The sequence below is a fragment of the Aegilops tauschii genome, chromosome 4 (assembly GCF_002575655.3).
Source record: "Aegilops tauschii subsp. strangulata cultivar AL8/78 chromosome 4, Aet v6.0, whole genome shotgun sequence".
NCBI lineage: Eukaryota > Viridiplantae > Streptophyta > Magnoliopsida > Poales > Poaceae > Aegilops > Aegilops tauschii.
Window position 1 is genome coordinate 107,208,890 of NC_053038.3, and position 22,448 is coordinate 107,231,337.

General features: G+C 48.4%; 1 pseudogene; it reads right to left on the bottom strand.

Annotated features, from left to right (window-relative positions):
- Positions 1-5,984: 5,984 nt before the first annotated feature.
- LOC109746052 (probable indole-3-acetic acid-amido synthetase GH3.7) lies at positions 5,985-8,684 on the bottom strand (annotated as a pseudogene).
- Positions 8,685-22,448: the final 13,764 nt, after the last annotated feature.

Consider the following 22,448-nt stretch of genomic DNA (forward strand, 5'->3'; position numbering starts at 1 on the left):
CACCTAGCTAGCCGCCAGCTATATAGGTGATGTTCCAGACAACTTGAGAACGTATATGAATTGGTGAGAATTAGTTTAAATTGGCGAGGTGGGACTATTCAAACAAAAATATCCACGCATCATCGCATCAGTATGCTTTCTCTGTTGGCTACTGACTTAGCACACAACACCTGAGGTTACAGGTTCGATCTTCACCTCAGGCATCCTTTTTTTTGGTGGCTTGCGCGAGAACTGGAAACATGACTTGCGGCCCAGGCTCAGCAACGTAGCTACGAACAACCTACGACACATTTAGCCTATACTTACAGGCAGAAAAAACATGTAACGATCAGCGCTGGCTCCTGATTAAATGGGCCGGCCCATACCTAGCAATTGATCGGTGGAAACCAAGCACACCGACCTATGAAGGCCCATGCCGAGCGATCGATAGGTGGAATCAGACAATCGTTTGATGATCAAACGTAGGAAACGAACTGTAATATTAGTACCACCTCGGATATAGAAAATAATATAGGTGAAAAAAACTGAAAGCGTAAATTCACGAAAAGAAAAGCGTATTGTGACGGTGAACCCGACAAAGTCAATCCGTGCTTTATTATTAGGAAAGACTAGCACATATGCCCGTCCATTGCACCGGGAGAGAAAAAATGTGTGTACTTAAATTAAATGTAATGGGAAGCAGAATGGAGCTAGCAGCAACCGAGTCTGAATTAAAAAGCCTTCCTCTTTGCCGCTATACAAAAAGCCTTTAGGATTCATGACGCGCCAGTCCAAAGGCTTCCAAGGCTTCCTGCTGCTGGACGCGCGAAGGAACTTACAATTCTCCTCTCTGGAAGCCATACGTAGCTTCAAGTAGTTGAAGGTATGTGTATGGAGAGGAAGATGAGTATATGCTGAATGTTAGTGCAATCATAATCAAGATATTATTACCAGCAGAATGGTAAATTTGCTATGTTAAAATTAGTCAAAAAATGGTTTAATGGTAGCCTGTTCTATCACAAATCATGATATTGCTAAAAATGTGTGTAAGCAAAAAAGAAAAAGAAACATGAACCGCCATATTCAAATTCTATCAAACCAAGACACTGTTATTCATAAATATCTAGTGTAGATGACAAGGCAATTCAAAAGGGATGGAGAATTAAATTGGAAATTAACTTGACCCAATCTGCACGAATAGAATAGTAGTGAGGAGAACCAGTTAATTAGAAGTGATGGAGCGTAGCAGTAGCAGATAACCATTAATGTGTTGGAACATTCATTCACATAGTAATAATCAGTCAAATTCATTCACAGAAGCGGAGCGGCTGCTCCGCGAGCGCCAGGCGGCGGTCGGGCAAGGCTGCCGCGGTCCCGCGTCCTTCTACCGCTAGAAGGACGACGATGACAGCATGGACAAGGATGGCGATGCGGCCGGCCAGGGTGGCCACGCATGCGTGGTCGTCGTCTGCTGTAAATTAGCATCCTAGAACTTTTTTAAAAAGTTTTTAGAAATATCGTCCATCTTAATTAAAATATGTTAGAGGAATATCGAGCAGATCATTGATGCTCTGAGCATGTAAATGAGAGGAATTTGTGAGCCTATCATTCATGTTGTAAATAGATTATATCACCAATGAATTTGTGAGCATGACATTCGAAGCTATTGACGAGGAAGGCCGCAAGAGAGAGCCAGAATATTTGCACGTGCGCACAAGATCAAAGAGCAGATTTTCTTTTTTGAGAAACATATCAAAGAGCATATATCACGCCGTTTTTGTGTCCTCAATCCCTTTGTGGGCCGACTGTTGCGCTGTGTTCGCTCAGTTCCACGGGCCACCGTCGGATGCGTATGGGACGGTAGCAAATGATCTACGTCCCTCTGCAGTACTTTGTTTCTACGTCAGACGATCTGGTTCCGACATTGGAGGTCCTGGCTAGCGAGGCTAGCGTGCGACATATCAAATTTTATTAGTAATCATATCAATTGTACGGGCGTGGTTAATTCAGGCGAATTCAGGTGGGTGAGATTAGTTAGTGTGGGCCCTATGATTGAATTAGGGAGGGGGTGATTAGTTAGTGTGGGCCCACCCTTGAATTCACCTTGGAGAGAAATTAATTAGGATGAGGAGAGATTTACGTGGCTTCGTCCCCAGATGCGTTGCGGAGCGTAGCAATGCTCATAGGCAAGGAAGTCTTTTTCCAATTGTACTTTAAGAAGCATGCTATAGATACAATGCTTTTGATAAAGGCCCACTACTAAGCAAATCTTAAAGGCATTATTTGTAAGTTGTCATAAAAAAAATCTCGCTAAAAGAGTTCTGTCAGCGATTTTTGTACGACAATTTTGACTCTAAAGGACCCCCTAATTTTCAAATCTTAAAGGCATTATTTGTAAATTGAAGCAATTTTAAAATCTCACCAAAAGGTCTGTTAGGCCATCTCTAGAGCTATTTGAGTTAATTGCATGCCATGTCTGGGTAATTGCTTTGTGTCATATCATACACCTTTCTTTCTTTCTTGTCAAACTCTCCTTCCTTCCTTATTTATGTATACTGATCATGCCCTCGTATATAATTCCTTTGCAACATATTATTATCTTCCTTCTTTTTTAAAGGAACTCTCCTTCCTTATTTATGCCCACGTAATACCTCTCTGCAAGAGAGTGCTTCTCTCCTTCTTTTTTTAGGAGCTCACCTTCCTTATGGTCATTATCCTCTCCTTCATTTTTCTTTTTGTGAAACTCTCTTTCCATATTTTATTCCCGCTAATGACGCCACTCTTTTTCCTTATTTATGCCCGCTGGTCATGCCACACATCTTTGTCAGCCATCTTTGTTACCATTAATTGTCCAGGCTGCTTATTGATTTTGAATAGGAAACATATATAAATCGGTAGAACGGATTGCAAAGGAGCGAGGTGGTACTAATTTATAAAGAAACAAACCTTTTGTTTGCATCCTTATGCCTTAGTTCTGTTGGTTGCAGTTGCAGCCTTGGGCCTTGACGTGCAACTTTGGGAGTTCGACCCACATGGAGACGCTTATTTCTGCCTAATCTCGGTTACATGTCATATTTTTTGACTGGGCCGATTTCGGGCCAAAGCCTAGTAAGGCGATTTAGCCCAGCCTGTATGGAAAGTTGTATCGAGGATGAAGCCTACGAGCAGCGTGACGGGCGAAATTGACGTAATAAACAAGGACAACCACAAAATTTAGTACCACCTTGAATATGTTTTAAATTCAAACTGAAAGCGTAAAATCACGGGAAGAAAGCGTATTATGACGGTGAACCCGACAAAGTCAATCCGTGCTTTATTATTAGGGAAAGATTTATCAATTTTTTTTGATGTGTTCTTATATGTATAAAAGATACACACACATCTTTTTTTGTCAAACTGTAGTCCTCCACGGAGGACTAGTACATTTTATTAACATCCCAAACAGTGTACGATAATAGCCTCCCCTTAGGAAGGTATATAGACATATTTTAATCCCTCCCCTTAGGAGGCTTTAGAATCCTTTTTAGAGTTACTCCCTCCGTTCCTAAATATAAGCCTTTTTAGATATTTCACTACAAACTACGTACGGATGTATATAGACATATTTTAAAATGTAGATTCACTCATTTTGCTCTGTATGTAGTCCATAGTGCAATCTCTAAAAAGACTTATATTTAGGAACGGAGGGAGTATATCTTGATCCTTCGGTACAAAGATAAACAAACTAGTAGCTGCTCTATTTTTTGAAAGCCCTTTAGCAAGAGAATGGGCAACTAGACTAAGAGTTCTAGGGATATGGATAACTTTAGAGCTTAAGAATCAGAAGAAGCAAGAAAGAAATCTGCAAGAGTGGGTCTGATGCTCCAATGCCATGATCAGAAATAATGTTCTTGGCCTCAACTGCAATTGCTAGTGTTTTGCAATCTGTAAGGAATTTGATATATCTCCATCCAAATTCTTTAGCTATTAAGGCCGCCAATAAAAGTCCTAAAGCTTCAGCCTACAAAATAGAATTTGTATCCAAAGAGATTGCCTGGATAAAGATAGAATGATGAGAGGACTCCTATTCTTTTAAGAAAACTCCAATTGTTGCCATATTCCGTGCCATGGAAGGATTAAAGGACACATCAACAAAAGCTTTAGGATGTTCAATCTGAAATTGATTAGAGGGTGATCCGATTTATTAGATGAGTGTAAAGTTAGCTCATTCGATGCTCTGTCCAGAGGGTCATCTACTCCTGCATTATTCGTAGCATAGAGCACCTGCAAAGGGGACCATTCGTTCTTTTTGAAGATGAAATCATTTCGAGCTTTCCAGATGTTCCACGGAAGAGAGAAAATAAAATCAATGTTTAAAGCTGGTAGTAGGAGCCTCTCCTGCTGTTTTTAGGGTAAAAAAAGTTTAAATCTGGATGTTTCAAATCAACTAAGAGCTTGATTATAGAAGAAGGATAGAGAGCATTGTCAAAACAATCAGTTCTAGTACCCAACTTAAACCAAACACCTCTACTAAAGTTGCAGTGAAAGAAGATATATTCAATGGAACCGCAACGGCTGCATTGTTTTAAATATGACTAGAACATCAAGAAGCACAAAGACCTGAAGAAAGAGTGCGTCCGAGCAATGATTTTGCGTCGCCAAACCTGATTCAGAATAGATATTTCCTACATAGTAATAGCCTGTCCGCTTCCCAGTGATGTAGAACTATTTACCATAGAAAGTGGATTGAAAAAAGGCACAAAGTGCCAGGCATTAGAATTGCCATGTTTCCAATACAAACCACAAGTTGCAGCCTAAGATAAGTAGAAATGATTTGGTTTTTAGTGGCAAAAGATCTTCTCCTTTGCATGTTAGTTTTCACTGTATGCATTCGCTTCGTACATGGTTTACACTACACCGAACATAGTACCGATCACCGTTCAAGGTGGTGTGTTTCCGGTTGGAGTAGGTAACCAGGGAAGTTTCTACCCAACATGGGTGGCAACATATGCATAGTGTCGGTCCAATATGGCTACTGTTGCCGATATGTTGATTTTTTTCTTCAAATTGTTGGTGTTTGGTTGTGCATCTTAGTTATACAAAGGTCGGGTGTTGCTCATCATGTTTTATATCCACTTGGTGCTACATTTGAGTTAATTAGATGATACAAGGCACGTTGTTGCGGGAATTGGTTGATTAAAATTTGGTTTGATAACATCACGACCAAAATTAAAAATACATATGACTTGTTATATTTGATTATGTATAGTTGTAACAATATGCATTGAATATAAATAGAATAATTAAATGAACACCCGCAAAAAAAAAGAATAATTAAATGAAAAACAATTTTTCATGCATGGTTGAATGTTGCAGTGGGTCTTTCACATACATGATTGCATGTTGAGGTGGGTCACCCTATTCATAGTTGTGACATGACATGCTTGCATGTTGAGACAGAAAAAGTTAGTGAAGATGAATTTCTTAGGAATACTAGATACTCCCTCCGTAAACTAATATAAGAGTGTTTAGATCATTAAAGTAGTTATCTAAACGCTCTTATATTAGTTTACAGAGGGAGTACTAGATAATACCGCGAGCGTTGTGGCGGGAATATGTTGTAATATCGTAGTATGTCAATAAGATTTGCTTGTACGCAAACATTTGGATTAATAATATACGAAAAAACTAAAATACCTATTATATATTGTATGGAATTATTGTATAGTTGAAAAATATATACTGAATATAGGTAATATAATATAAAAAAAATTCTATGCATGTTTGGTGGGCCTTTGATGACGTGACATGTGTGGATGGCTTATGTGTGTATGTTGAAATAAATAGAATTAGTGAGGATCAAACTAATAATGAAAAATAATTCTCATGCATGTTGAGGTGGACCTGTGATAATGTGGCATGTGTGCATGTTAAGATAATAGAAGTAGTTGAGATGAACTATTTAGGTATATATATAAGATAAATGCGCCCTTTTTTGAAAGAAAAGAAACTAACAACCCGCATGCTAAAGTGGAAACAAAGCGTAAGTTCTCCAACCTGAATCATACTACTAACAAGCATGTTAAATTGTAAGTGTTCAAGTTCAGACCCACAGCAACATGCCAACAAGGACTTGGCCTCCTTCCTGCCTCCTAGGCTTAGCCTTGCAGAATCCTTGGGTAGTGGGGCACCATGTAAATCCTATATACGTCCTGCACACCTACTAACCAGCGCCATTTCCTCTCGTATAGTCGTACTACAAAGGGCCGTTGGGAGTCTCTTGGCTAAAGTACTTTCCTGACACCCTCTCCTCCAACACCAGCAGCGCTTGTTCTGATCGAATAGCCGTTGGAGTCTTGTACTGACTGGCCGATGTGCCTCTCGACAGAAACAAGTCCATGAGAGCATCAAATGCGCCGCGCTCAAGTACCCTTATCTCGAGTGCTGTGATCGACCCTCGGCGCCTGCTTTCGCGGTACATCTGATCAAAGCATTCCTCCACGGCCAAACAGCAATTCTCCATGACAGTTCGATCGATGTCAGTCGCGACATGGTTACCCTCTGCAGTGGCTAGCTCCCAGAACAGGACGTAGTGGCCAGGCAAGGTGGATATGTCTGCATATGCAGTGCTGCCACCAAGCATGTAACCAAGAGGCCTAAGATGCAGCTCGTATGCTTGTGAAATGGCCTTCAGGAGATCCTCCTCGCTTATACTCTCGTAGTTTTAAGATGACACCACACCGTCCAGTGAAGCGGAACAGTGGCGTTGCGTTGTAGAATCCGCTCACAGTAAGAAGGTCACCCACTCGGTATCTGTAAAGACCTGGCGTGCAAAAAACTGTCGAGTCAAAATCATAGTGTTTCTCACACAAGTTGGACTACAACTTCTTCAGCGGTTGTTGGACTGTTGGTTTTATAACACCACAAATCCTTCAAGCTAAGTATAAGGAAAACAAATCAGGCTTACACAGGCAGGTTAATTGCCTTACTGCAGTGAAGTGCTAGTTCAATTCTGTTTCTTCATAATTGGCAGAGCAGATAACTACATTGATCATGTATTTGGAGTAACGCCAAGAGAGAATAAATCATGATGTAGTCCTAGCACAGCTACAACAGCTTTGAAAGAATGCAAGAAATCAGATTGGAGATAATAATGAGTAGCTGACCTGCAAAGGTGGTGACAACCAGCTCGTAGCGCCGACCAATTTTGACATCCACAAGATCGACAAGCTTCAACTTGCCCAAATTGTCATACAAACCAGTACTTGCTTGCACCTTTTCATCGTCACCATGCGTGACCTCTGCAAACTCGAAGTAGGCAATGTTTGGAAGCAATGCGTACGACACAGCAGAAGGTAGATCAAGAGGGTTCAGATTGATCCCCGCGGCGCACTCTGTACACACATACATGGGCGACACCAATGGCAGCCCAGCACCATAACTCTCAAGAACCGGAATGTACTGCGACATCGAGCCGGTGACAATGGCGAGGATGTACCGTGCTCCTGGCCAGAGCCTCCTGACTATCCCATCCCAGGGCTTCCTGGCACACTCAGATGCGATCTCGTCGGCCAGTGCCGGGTCAGGTCCTCGCAGGTGACGCGCAGCCACGGCATCACGCAGAGGAGCATGTGCTATCCAGTCGCTGAGACGCCCAGTGCGGATGTTGGAGCACATCTCCTCCCAGTTGTCTTCCAGGAACTGGATGCCTCTGATGAAAGCGTTAGCAAAGGTGCCGCCGACATGGTCGACGACTCCGCGGTCAAGCAGGCCGCAGAGCAGCTGGCAGTACATGCTCTGCCTGCCATCTGGGCAGAGGACCGCCTCGATGGGGCTGGTGCACCTGCCGAACCCGCCAATGTCGTGCTCCCGGAACTGGCTGCTGTGGTAGTAGGCACTGCTGGATGCCATGATAGGCAGGCCGGACGAGGTCAGGCTTCCAGGGAAGATGAACATGAGGTACATCCCCTTGCCACGTCTGTCCCCCTGATCAGGATGAAGATGCCTGGAACCATGCAATGCATGCACACCGTTTGTTAGACTGCACAACACATCTTCCTCAAGCGGTCCAATGCATGTTGACAAATATTATGCGGCCAAATGAATTCGAACAAGGGGCCCAATGCTTACATCTTCCTCAAGAGTGCCTGGACGCCATTGTAGAACAGCCTCTGATCGAGCTTCTCCGCGGTGGATGGAAAGAGCTTCAGCTGCCCGCCGGATGTGCCGGAGCTGCATTAGACGTGGCACCACCATGAGAAACGTATATACAGCACGACTTTGGACTTTCTCGCACGACCGAGTACCGGGCACCGCGGGGTTTACCTTGTGAGGAGGTGGGTGATGGGCTCGGAGCAGAGGATGCTGGACGGCTCGCCGGAGGCGATGCGGCGCACGTACGGCTTGATGTCCTCATACTCGGAGACGGGCACGCGCTCCTTGAAGGCCTCGCGGAGGTCGGCGGCTGAGGCGCCTGGTGGTACGCGATCCAGGAAGCCGCGGAGGTACTCGGTGTGGGAGTTCCGCCTGAGTATCTCCGTGAGGACGTCCCTCTGCAGCGCCGCGGCGTCGGCGGTGAGGCGGTCGATGAGGCCGCGGCCGGCGCCCACGTCCGCTGGATCGAATTCCGGCAGCAACGCCATCGTCACCGGCAGGGAAGCACCGGGACCAAAACACGCACAGAAACACCAACCTAGTAGAATTAGCACCTATGACAAACCTCACCGAGCTAGCTATCCGATTTATACTTACATTGCTATTAGCTATGGCATGCAAGCCATGCTATCATCCTCTGTCCGCCGCAGGGAGCAACTGCGGGTTCGTCCCGCGCCTCCCCTGCTCGGCGACGCACCAGATCCGGACGTCCCCGCGCCGTCCACTCCGGTTCCGGCCAACCACGACCTCCGGCGAGCCGCTGGAGCCTCGCAGCGGCACGCCGCCGCGCCAGGAACCGCCGCCACACCCCAGCTCTCCTCCGCTGCCCTAGTGGGCCCCAGCCGTGTGGCCCAGCTCCGTAAGCCTCCAATCGACGTGGGTCAGTCCAACCGCGGCCTGCTAACCCAGCCCAGCGCTTTGGCCAACCTCGTCACCGACTGGGCTAAGCCCCAATGTGAGCACTCAAAAAAAAAAGAGTGCTCCTAATCGGCAAAATCACTGGTTAAGTGTTATCCCTTGCAAAAGATCACTCGCATCTTCTCAGGTGCTGACATGTGTATCTTTTTTCGTAGATTCATTTATTCAAAACATTTTATATCTTGAACCATGCGTCCAAATCTTAAACCGTTTTCACTATTGGATTTCTCGCGTTGAGATTTTCGAAACCACATACCATGTCAATAGGTTTCGACGATATTTTTTCAAAATAAACTGAAAGGAAAAACGCGGAGCTGGAACCATGATTTTTTTCACTTTTATTTTCTTTTCACGCGGAATCAAATATGTGTTTTTCATGGAAGTACATATTTTCTTTCCCTTTCCGAGAAGCACTGCCGTACTTCTCACAGAAGTAAATTTGTGCCTCCATGAGAAGAAAATATATGCTTCTTGTGGAAGCTTCTTTTCCAGGGAAGCACAACTGTGCTTCTCATGGAATTAAATATGTGCCTCCACACTTGGACAAATCGCCAATCTAACCCCATTCGGTCTGTCCTGGATCGTGTCTTCTTCTGTCCTAGGTGGGATATGTTGTTTCCTCGAGCCGCCCTCAGGGCTCTGTCCATCGTGGGTTCTGATCACTCCCCTCTGATTCTTGATGACGGGACGCATTCTGTCTCCTTCCCTCGGTTCCAGTTCAACGCGTCTTGGATAATGGTAGAGGGTTTTGTTGACTTGATAGCGCAAAAGATTTCTACCTTCTTATCTTCTTATCGTCGCTCCTTTGGCCCGATGGACGACTGGCATCAGTGCTCCTACTTTCTTCGCAGATTCCTTCATGGATGGGCCAAGAATCATTCTGCTGAGTCAAGGCGTGACAAAGTTCGGCCGGTTGCCCAAATTGGCTCCCTAGATGCTCGTGCTGACGGTCCGGGCCTTTCCCCCGCTGAATGGCAGGTGCGATATGATTTAGAAGAGGCCCTTTTGGCTCTGCATCGTCAGGAGGAACTGTACTGGAGGCAAAGAGGCACCATCAATTGGACTTTAAAAGGAGATTCTCCCACATCGTACTTTTTCGCCATTGCTAACGACAGGCGTCGTCGCTGTTTGGTCGACAACCTTCTTATCAATGGTGTCAGGGTCTCTGGCCATTATGAGATTATGCGGCATGTGGTTAATTTTTTCTCCTCTCTCCTCTCCGCTAAACCTGAGGTGGGGTTTAGGCTGGCTAGTGCTTTTTGGACCTCCCATGACCAGATATCGAGTGTTGAGAACGAGGACTTGCTGATTCCTCTCTCTGAAGATGAGATTTTCGATACGATCCGATCTGCCAACTCTAATGCGGCTTCTGGGCCTGATGGCTTATCCATCCCCTTTTTCAGGCAGTTTTGGCCTCAGCTAAGGGGCCTTGTCCAGGCGATTATCCAAGGTTTCTGGCTGGGGACCGTCGACATTTCTAGGCTAAATTACGCGGTGCTCACTCTCATTCCTAAAGTCAAAGGGGCAGACTTGATTTCTCAATTTAGGCCTATTGCCTTGATCAACAACTTTGCGAAATTTCCGGCTAAAGGCTTTGTCACTAGGCTCTCTCCGATCGCTCACCGTGCTATTAGCCCTTATCAATCTGCGTTCATAAAGGGCAGGTTTATTTTGGATGGCGTTCTCTGTTTGCATGAGATTGTCCATGATTTGCTGATCCAGGGGACTAAAGATGTGGTTCTCAAGCTCGATTTCAAGAAAGCATACGATTCGGTTAGTTGGAATTTCCTTCGTCAAGTCCTTCTTGCTAAGGGTTTTGATGGTGCGGTGGTTCACCAGCTTATGCAGCTGGTCACCGGTGGACACACGGCTGTGTCGGTCAATGGGCAGGTCAGTAATTTTTTCGCCAACGGCAGGGGCCTAAGACAAGGTGACCCGGCTTCCCCCCTTCTCTTCAATTTTGTCGCGGATGCCCTCTCCCATGTTCTGTCTCGGGCTGCTCTTGCCGGCCACATCACTCCTGTCAGCTCTCACCTTATCCCCAATGGCATCACTCATCTTCAATATGCGGACGATACCATCATTATGGTTGAGCTTAACGAGGCCAGTATTACTCATTTGAAATTCCTGCTTCTCTGCTTTGAAGCGCTCTCAGGTCTTAAAATCAATTTTTCTAAGAGCGAAGTCATTGTCACTGGGGTAGATGATACCGAGGCTCAGAGAGTTGCGCATCTACTTAACTGCTCTCTAGGATTGTCGGTGTCAAAACCGGCGGATCTCGGGTAGGGGGTCCCGAACTGTGCGTTTAAGGCGGATGGTAACAGGAGGCGGGGGACACGATGTTTACCCCGGTTCGGGCCCTCTCGATGGAGGTAATACCCTACTTCCTGCTTGATTGATCTTGATGATACGAGTATTACAAGAGTTGATCTACCACGAGATCGTAGAGGCTAAACCCTAGAAGCTAGCCTATGGTATGATTGTTGTTGTCCTACGGACTAAACCCTCCGGTTTATATAGACACCGGAGGGGCTAGGGTTACACAGAGTCGGTTACAAGGGAGGAGATCTACATATCCGTATTGCCAAGCTTGCCTTCCACGCAAGGAGAGTCCCACCCGGACACAGGACGAAGTCTTCAATCTTGTATCTTCATAGTCCAACAGTCCGGCCAAGGGATATAGTCCGGCTGTCCGAGGACCCCCTAATTCAGGACTCCCTCAGTAGCCCCTGAACCAGGCTTCAATGACGATGAGTCCGGCGCGCAGATTGTCTTCGGCATTGCAAGGCGGGTTCCTCCTCCGAATACTCCATAGAAGATTTTGAACGCGAGGATAGTGTCCGGCTCTGCAAACAAATTCCACATACCACCGTAGAGAGAATAATATTTCCACAAATCTAATCTGCCAACAGCTTTTCATAACGTGACGTACTACCGTGGTCTGGTCATGACGAACCGCTTTTCCCGTGCCCGCCACTGCACATGTTGCGAGGCGGTTTTCTTGGCACGTCTTGTCGAAGCAGAGATCGTGTCCCCTTATCACGGGATTCTCATCAATACGGGTGTGGGTAACCCAACCGCGCCATCAATTACGGCGCTTGGGGGATAAGTGATTTTACCGGGCAAGCGGGGAGGCGCAGAATACCTGCTGCCTTTATAAGGGGATACGAACGCCCATTCGCCCCCGCGCTTTCTTCTTCCCGATCCATTCCCCTCCGCCCGAGCTCCAGCGCCCAAGCGTTCATCTTTTCTGCCCACAAAGGCCTTCCGAAAATGTCCGAATCCGGAGCGGGAGGAAAATGGATGGCCTCTACCGTCTGGGGGAAGGATATCAAAAAGCTTCGGGAGGCCGGGTATCTGGCCAAGAAAATCAGCCACCGTCTCCTGACGGCGGGACAGATCGTCCCTACTCCGGAACCCCACGAGAGGGTTGTATTCCTCCCTCACTTTGTCCGCGGGCTAGGGTTTCCCCTCCACCCGTTCGTTCGCGGCATCATGTATTACTATGGGATCGATCTTCATGATCTATCTCCTAATTCCTTCCTCAACATCTCGACATTCATTGTCGTGTGCAAGGCTTTTCTCCGCATCTCGCCACACTTCGGCTTATGGCTGAAGATTTTTAATGTGAAGCCCAAGGTAGTGGGCGGCGAGCACGCCGAGTGCGGGGGCGCTATGGTGAGCAAGATGCCCAATGTCATATGGCCAACAGGAACCTTTAACGATTCTGTCAAGGAGTGGCAACAGCAGTGGTTTTACATCACTGAGCCGCGCGACATGGAATGGGCCGCTATTCCCGAGTTTCGATCCGGTGCCCCCCTGCGGCTTACATCCTGGGTCAAGAAGGGCCTGGACTGGTCCTCGTCCGACGAACTGTCGGTGCTCCGGACGCGCGTTAAAGATATGGGAGACAAGAACATTGAACTTGTCAATGTAGTCCAGGTGATGTTAGTTCGCCGAATCCTGCCTTGTCAACACCAGACTTGCAATCTATGGGACTTCGATCCGGCCAGGCACCAAACCCTACGAGAGCTTTTCGGCTCCTCGCACAAGGACATCTGGAAGGTGCTTTTCAAGTCCAGCAAATCATGGCCGGACTCCGCCGAGGACCGCGGGTACCAACTGTCCCGCCCTGCAAGTTCGGTAAGTCATCATACTTTTTATCCGCGTAACCCAAAGGAAGCGCTTAACGTGTTTTATACAACTCTCCCAGGGCTGGACGAAGAAGGCGGAGCGGATCCATTGTCCAGCCCCGCTGCCCGAAGAACCGGCCGTCCCACTTCTGACGAAGATGCTGGTCCTGGCGCCTTAGAAGGTGCCGAAGAAGACGGCCGAGAAGGAGGCCAAAAAGACCCGGGGCGGCCTTCGTCGCCGCGGCACTTCGGACACAATATCCGAAGGCTCTGATGCCCGTTCCACCTCCGAAGAGGACGAGGAGGAGGAGGAAGATGAATCCCCTATGGGGGGGAGAAAGAAGAGGACGGCCTCCATACACTTGGAGGCCGAGCCGCCCAAAAGGGGAAAGGCTCCTCCTCCGGAGGAGTCCACTGCGGCCACCGACAGCGGCCCGGCGTGGGATCCCAGGGCCCAGCCCCTGGTGAACTCGTGAGTATATAAAATCCGACTACGTTTATGCGTCCAGACTCATCATGGCATAGTATTTTAACCTGAGCCATATTTTTTGTAGTCCGGCGAGGTCCCGTACCAAACAATCCTCATCAGAGGATTCACTGAGCTCGGATGCTATGGAGAGCGGGACGCCCCCAAAGGCCCCTTCCTCCAAACAGGTGCATAACACCGAGGCTTCGTCCCAGAAGGACCCCGGCCAAGGAGGAGAGGAAAAGATCGTGAAGGCGGTGCCTGGAGGTCAAACTTCAGGGGCCGAACACGTGGGGGAGAAAATTCCCATGGGAGCTGACGGCGGGGGCCATCTGGAATTCGGCTCCCAGCCGGATACAGTTCCGGAGACCAATACGGCTCCCGAATCAGACAGGCAGCCTCTCTCAGCTGGAGGGGACATGCCTGTTACACCGGCAACCTCTGTCCAACCAGAGGTGTCGGATGTTTTGTTGGTGGCGCTGAAGAGCGCCTCCATCGTCGATGAACATCGTGCCCTTATGGGTGCGGTGATTGAGAAGATTCAGTCTGCTGAGAGTGGACTGAATGGAGCTTGTATCGGCCTCATAAAAGGTTTCGAGGTATGTTTTATGAGGTTTCGAAGAGTGTCATGGTATGGATAGTAGCCCCTGATACACTGTTCGGTGAAAGAAAGAACCGGACAGAGGATCAAGTTTATGTTCGCAGGAAGACTCATTGAATGACATCTATTTCTCTTCTGTATAAGCAGGCGTCTGTAGCGGCTGCTGCCGCTCATACTGCGAAGATCTCCGGACTGAATCAAAATCTGGAGCGGGCCAAGGAAGAACTTGGCCAGTTGAAAATGCAGTTGGGGGATAAACAAGGTATGCACAAGTCTTGCTCGCGTTTATTGCGAATGAATTTTCAGTATGATGAAATAAGCTTCATGATTTGCGCTAGGGATGGTGACCGAAGTCGAGGCTCTTAAGAAGGCTGTGGCCGAGGCCGATAAAAAGGCAGCCACAGAGCAGGCTCTTCGTGAGAAGCACGAGGCCAGGGTTATTAAAGCTGAGCAGGAGCTGCAAGAGGCCGTGAGGAAATGCGAGACCTTGGAGCAGAGTTTAACGGAAAAAGAATCCGAACTCACCAAGGCGCATCAGGCCACGAACGATGCCCGGGGGGAAACCCAAAGCGCCCTGCAGGGGATCCAAGAGGCGAGAAAGATCGCGGCGGGTAAGGCTTTTTCCATGTAAAGCAAGTATTTGAGGGGAAAATTATGTTTCTGAGTTTGAATTCGGATTTCTCAGGGGTATTTGCCGAGCTGCCCATAGCATATCAGATGCCGCCCAATTCTACCGAGCCGAAGAAAAGAACACTGCGGATAAGCTCTTCTGGTCGCAGTATTTGGCACCGATTTATCCGGTGCCCTTTGTCGATCAACTGAAACAGCTGATCGAACTGCATAAGGCAGCGGAACTGGCCATGAAGGATATGATTATCCGGCTATGGCCCGCCGAGCCGATTCCAAGCAGCTACTTCGGGCTCGTGAAGCGGCTTGTGAGTGCATGCCCTCGACTTGATGTCATCAAGCGGACGGTTTGTATAGAAGGTGCACGAATGGCCTTCGCCCGCGCAAAGGTGCACCGGAGGAAGATGGATGCTGAAAAGCTGATGACCGAAGGACCGCCAGAGGGGAAGGAGCACCGCAAGCCTGAATTATATTATGAGAGTGTCCGGAAAGGATCCTACCTGGAAGCGGAGCTATGTAGCAAGGACATTATATTTCCATGAATGCAAATCATGTTGTCTTTTGTAATGTTTGAACAAGGTCATTTATATTATTTATTGCCTGTTATATAAAAGTTTATCCTCCTGCCCGGCCATTTTATATATTAATCCTGAGAGTTGGCTAGTCGTCGGCTTCTGCCCCCACGTAAGAAGTACGGGGGTGTTCGGGATAAACCTGATCACTCTTTATCCCAGTTTTGGGTCCTTCGAAGGAGGTGTTCAGCACAACGAACCAGGCAATCGGACTATAAGGCTTTATCACTCTCACTTAGCCATAGGAGCTTTAGGAAGGTAGGCGCAGCCCCTGGTGTTCGGAAGACCGCACGGGCGGCTCTATAAGCACCTGATCGGAAGAAAAACCGATCCATTGCACGCTGCATTGGTTATGGCATTATGCGGGAGAAATCCTTAAAGATTTTGTAACCTCTCGAACAGCTGACCAGCTCTCGCCGTATCATGACAGTCAGTTTTCGGCTTTCTCTACTGAGGTGCTCGTCCGGAAGAACCGGGACACAATCGCAGTAGTTCTCCCAGTGCTACCTTAGCCGATATAGCGGAACGTAAGGTACCAAAACATGGGATCCGGGAAAACCCAACTATTGGCCCAAGACATGATTCGGAGCTGATGCTTATAATGCTATAGGTTCGGGGTGTCGAACTTCCGTGAAGGTGTTCGGGATTTATTGCCGTGTTATGGGTGAAACGAAGCCCCTGGCATATTTTAAGGCATGTCGCTGTGTACAGATGCCACTTGACAAAAGAATTTCAATAAGAAATAACAGCAGGTAAGCGTCATATAAATCCACATGTTGTATTTGAATAGTACGTCTATGCGTATGAGTACAGGTAATGTGATAAAAAAGGAATATGACTGCGGAACCTGCTGAGACCAGGGGGGAAGAAGCTGAGTGCGGATCCGGAGTATAGCCGGATGGTCATTGCGGGGAATGTGTAAGGATTCCTTTGCGCGTTCAAGCTGCCTCTGTATCGCCCCACCTGGTCGGTGCAAAGGTGAACCTGCGAAGGAAATGTAAAAAACGTTTGTGTGCCGGAGAGTGGTTGAGCCGCCAAGTGCGGCCTGTCCTGGCCTTTGCCAGAGCGTTTAATCGAGCTCTGGACGAGTCCGGCTATCCTTCCGCGAAGTAGTTCGGAGTCCCTTGACGGTGCCCGGGAGCCTGGACGTCGACTCGAGGTTCGGCTGCCAGGTGCTGCTCGTTGCTTCTGCTGTTAAGGCAGTGGTGTACTTGTTGGTGCCGAGGAAAGGTTTGGCCTTGCCATTAACCGTGATGACGCCGCGTGGACCGGGCATCTTGAGCTTACGGTAGGCATAATGTGGCACCACATTGAATCGGCCGAACGCGGTTCGTCCGAGCAGTGCCTGATAATCACTGCGGAAAGGGACGATTTCGAAGATTAACTCTTCGGTACGGTAATTTTCTGGTGATCCGAAGACTACCTCAAGGGCGATGGAGCCTGTACAGCTGGCTTCCACAACTGGTATAATGCCTCTGAAAGTGGCTTTAGTGGGTTTGATCACCGAATGATCGATGCCCATCTTGCGCATTGTGTCCTAGTAAAGCAGATTTAGATAGCTGCCTCCGTCCATAAGGACTCGTGTGAGGTGGAACCCGTCAATTATTGGGTCGAGGACTAGTGCGGCTGGATTGCCCTGACTGGCGTTAACCGGACGATCCGTGCGGTTGAAGGTGACCGGCCCTAGTTTATATTGTGGGACGACTAGTTCCGTTAAGTCGACATCCCTAAGGGTGCATATCCGGTCCGAGTTGGGAATTTGGGTGGTGTTTACCACATTCACCGATTGAATATGCGGGGGAAATTTCTTTTGCCCTCCTGTGTTCGGTGATCTGGGCTCTTCGTCGCCATCATCGCTTTGAGACCCCCCCTCTCCGTTTTTGGCGCCTGCCCTGCCGGCTTGTTTGAAGACCCAGCATTCTCTGTTGGTATGGGTGGCTGGCGTTCCTGGGGTGCCATGAATTTGGCATTGGCGATCGAGTATGCGGTCCAGACTGGATGGACCCAAATTGTTATTTTTGAGTGGCCCTTTTCGCTGACCGGACTTTGAACCCCTAAACCCGGCATTAACTGCCGTATCTTTGGCGTTTTCACCATATTTGCGACGCTTGTGTTTGTTGCGTCGTGGTTTGCCGTTGCTATCCCTGGCCTCTGATGTGCCAGGTTTGCTTGCTGTATTGTTACTACGACCCAACCAGCTATCTTCGCCCGTGCAAAAGCGGGTCATAAGTGTCGTGAGGGCTGCCATGGATTTTGGCTTCTCCTGGCCGAGGTGCCGGGCGAGCCACTCGTCACGGATGTTATACTTAAATGCCGCTAGGGCCTCTGCATCCGGACAGTCGACAATTTGGTTTTTCTTAGTTAGGAACTGGGTCCAGAATTTCCTGGCCGATTCCCCTGGCTGCTGAGTTATATGGCTCAAGTCATCAGCATCCGGTAGTCGCACATAAGTGCCCTGGAAGTTGTCAAGGAATGCATCTTCCAAATCCTCCCAACTGCCAATGGAGTCTACTGGCAAGCTATTCAGCCAATGCCGAGCTGGTCCTTTGAGTTTTAGTGGGAGGTACTTGATGGCATGTAGATCATCACCGCGAGCCATGTGGATGTGGAGGAGTAAATCCTCGATCCATACCGCGGGGTCTGTTGTACCATCATATGATTCAATGTTTACAGGTTTAAAACCCTCTGGGAATTCGTGATCCATTACTTCATCAGTGAAGCATAGGGGGTGTGCGGCGCCTCTGTGCCGGGCTATATCACGACGCAGTTCATACGAGTCTTGTCTGCTGTATTCGGCCCGGCCGGATTTGCTTTTAGAGTATCCGGCGTGACGATCATCGTCATGTGTTGGGGCGCGACCCCGTGATCCGTAGATCGATCTTGTATGTTTTGCTTTGTTTTCCAATACGTCTCGCAGGTCCCGCGTGTTGCCCCGGGCCTTGGTATTTTTGTTTGAATGGCGGCGGGGTGCGGGCTGGACTTTGGGCTGATATGCCTCTCTGTCTTGGCCATGAGGTGGCCGATCAGCCACATCATACGCTGGTGATGTAGGTTTCAATGCTTCCTCCTTGAGTTGGGGTAGCAACCTGCGCTTTGGGTCACTCTTGGTTGGGCGCTCGAGTTCGTATTCCTCGGCCGCCAGGACTTCAGTCCATCTATCCGCTAGCTGATCTTGATCAACTCGAAGCTGTTGTTGCTTTTTCTTCAGGCTGTTTGCTGTGGCTATAAGCCGGCGCTTAAAGCGCTCCTGCTCGACGGGATCCTCAGGCACGATAAATTCTTCGTCGCCGAGGCTCACCTCGTCTTTGGAGAGAGGCATGTAATTGTCATCCTCTGATTCTTCGTTTGCTGCCTGTTCTGGAGGGCTAGCTTGTTCATCCTCCCGCTCGAGGTCTGGCTGGAGGGGATTGTCGTCGTCTTCGGCACTATCCGGAGCGTTATTGTCTCTTGTGCCGGTATCGCTGCTTTTGCTATGGCGGGACTTAGAGCGGCGCCGCTGACGTCGGTGCTTGGATTGCTTCTTGGAGGGATTATCCTCCGTTGTCTTATCGCCATCGCCTTCTTTGGGGGTGTCCACCATGTATATATCATATGATGAGGTGGCAGTCCAGTGCCCTGTGGGCGGTGGTTCCTGTTCGTCTCCTGCATCGTCGTCCATACCATCGATGTCTTCGGAGCCGAAATCGAGCATGTCGGTTAAATCGTCGACAGTGGCTACTAAGTGGGTGGTGGGTGGGTAGCGAATTTCTTCGTCGTCCGCATCCCATTCTAGCCGGACGTAGTTCGGCCAAGGGTCTCCTGACAAGGAGAGAGACCTCAATGAGTTTAGCACGTCGCCTAGTGGTGAGTGCTGAAAGATATCCGCGGAGGAAAACTCCATGATCGGTGCCCAATCAGATTCGATAGGCACGGACGCAGGCGGTTCGGAGCCCGTGGCCGGGGATGAATCCAAATGTCCGGCAACACGGGTCTCATAAGAGGTGAAGTCAGTATTCGGCTCTATCGCCGCTGAGTGTGCTGCCTCCATGGCGGGGTCCATCCACCCGTCCTCGGACGGCGTAATCTGCTCCGGATCGAAGGCCGGAGTAGCCGCAGGTGGGATCTCCCGAACACTGTCAGTCGGCAGAGCTAAGTCATGCCTGTCGAGACTGTGCGGCGCACATGACATGGGCTTGAATCCGTCGAAGATCAAGTCTCCGCGGATGTCGGCATTATAGTTCAAGCTTCCCAACCTGACCTGATGGCCAGGGGCGTAGCTTTCTATCTGCTCCAGATGGCCAAGCGAGTTGGCCCGTAGTGCGAAGCCGCCGAATACGAAGATCTGTCGGGGAGGAAAACCTCACCCTGGATCGCATCGTTGCCGATGATCGAAGGGGCCATCAAACCTTGTGGTGACGGAACAGTGGAACTCTCAATGAAAGCACCAATGTCGGTGTCAAAACCGGCGGATCTCGGGTAGGGGGTCCCGAGCTGTGCGTCTAAGGCGGATGGTAACAGGAGGCGGGGGACAAGATGTTTACCCAGGTTCGGGCCCTCTCGATGGAGGTAATACCCTACTTCCTGCTTGATTGATCTTGATGATACGAGTATTACAAGAGTTGATCTACCACGAGATCGTAGAGGCTAAACCCTAGAAGCTAGCCTATGGTATGATTGTTGTTGTCCTATGGACTAAACCCTCCGGTTTATATAGACATCGGAGGGGGCTAGGGTTACACAGAGTCGGTTACAAGGGAGGAGATCTACATACCCGTATTGCCAAGCTTGCCTTCCACGCCAAGGAGAGTCCCACCCGGACACGGGACGAAGTCTTCAATCTTGTATCTTCATAGTCCAACAGTCCGGCCAAGGGATATAGTCCGGCTGTCCGAGGACCCCCTAATTCAGGACTCCCTCAAGGATCCTTCCCTTTCAAATATTTGGGCCTTCCGATCTCCCCCCATAAGCTTCTGGCTAAGGATTTCGCTCTGGCTGTCACCAAGGTGGGCAATAGGGTCTTACCTTGGAGAGGTCGCTATAATACCCAAGCGGGCAAGGTTGCTCTCACCAACGCCTGTCTGTCTTCTCTCCCAATGTTCTTAATGGGCTTCTACCTTCTTTCTGGAGGGATCCATGCGGGCTTTGACAAACACAGGGGTGCTTTTTACTGGAATTCTTCCGACAATAAGCGCAAATATAGGCTGGTCAAATGGAAATTCATTTGTAGGCCAAAGAACATGGGGGGTTTAGGGATCATTGATACGTCGGTTATGAACAAGTGCCTCATTCTAAAATGGTGGTGGAAAATTATGTTCCTCGAGGAGCACCCCCTATGGCTATCCTTTCTCAAGGCTAAATACTTCCCGGACTCGAGCCCCATGTTTGCTCCTTCTACTGGTGGTTCCCAGTTCTGGCTTCAGCTCGTTAAAGTTCCTCCAATTTTTCAGTCTTTGGTCAAGTTTGTAGTTAGGAATGGTAAGTCCACTCGTTTTTTGTTAGACTGGTGGGCTGGGGATTCCACCCTCGTGGTGGCGTTCCCGGCTTTATTTTCTTACCGCTCTGATCCAGAGATCTCTATCTTTGAGCTCTCGGTTAATAATTGGGACCTAGCCCTCCGTCGACCCCTTTCTCCTGTAGAGTTGGAAGGCTGGCATCGTCTTACTGCCTGCTTCCCTGTGCTCTCGGATGAACAAGACACGGTTGTCTGGCCTCACTCTTCTTCCCTGCTTTTTGGTTAAATCTGCCTACGCTAAGCTTATATCCGGCTCCCCTACGTTGAAATTCAAGTGCATTTGGAAGGCCCGTATCCCTCCTAAGATCAAAATCTTCTTGTGGCAAGCTTTCCGTGGGAAGCTTCCCGCGGCTGATCAAATCCGGAAAAGGAACGGCCCGGGCTCTGATAGATGTGTTTTATGTGGGGCCATTGAAAACACCGAGCATATTTTCTTTCACTGTTCTTTGGCCAAGTTTCTTTGGAGCTGTATTCAGCATTGGCTTCACGTTAATTGGAATCCCTTGTCCTTCGAGGACCTGAGGCATTGTGCTAGTGGTTTATCTGGGTTGGCTAAAAGGGTGTTCTGGGTTGGTTTTGCGGCGATCTGTTGGTCGTTGTGGACTACTAGAAACAAGTTCACTATTGAACATATATTTCCGGCTAACCCTGTGAGCTGCCTATTTAAATCTAGTGTCTTCTTGCAGCAGTGGAGATTATTGACTAAGGAGGCGGACCTCGAGGCTTTTGATGTTGTGTTATCCAAGATGCGGTCTACGGCTTCTCCCTGTTGCGACGATCCCGAATGATGGCTTATTCTTCCCTCCCTTTTGGTTCTGTTGCTGGCCTGCGTGCCATGATTGGCTAGGTAGCCATGTATCCATACTATGTTAGCTGTTGCTGTGATACTCTGTTGGCTTGGTGCTTGCTCTGTGACTCTGCCTGGTGGCTTTATTTATAAAGTCGGGCGTATGCCTTTTATCGAAAAAAAGCATATGTGCCTCTAGTCAGCTCCCCTTTGTCTCGCCTTTGTCATGCTCCGCGTAGTGGTAGGATTTCATCTGTTGTTTGTGTTCCAGTATTCTTTGCATCTTCACAGATAGAACTCGGAGATGATGCAAGATACGCACACGGTCTACTCTTCTACCAAACAGGGTATAAGGCAAGAATGATCATTACCTTGCATTCTTGTACTAACTTTACTTGCAATACTAATTGCGATGCTTTTGATGATCTCGCTCCGATCCACCGTCAAAGCCATGTTCCTTGCCACGATAAAGCCTTTACCTTCATCTCCCAAAAAACCTTGTTATTGCTATGTGACTACTTATTTAACTTGCTTAGTATGCATGCTTAAGTTGTTTCCTTTCAAGTTATGTCATGCTTTACTTGGATTATGCTTATATTACAATGGGTCACTTATTATGATATGCCTGTGGAGATAATTAAATGGTAGGCAAATGACAACGGTGAGAGGCTGGGCCTTATGCCTTGGTTTTGTTCCACTTGAGTCCCCCTAGAGTGGGATCTTGTTTATGTTCTATGAATG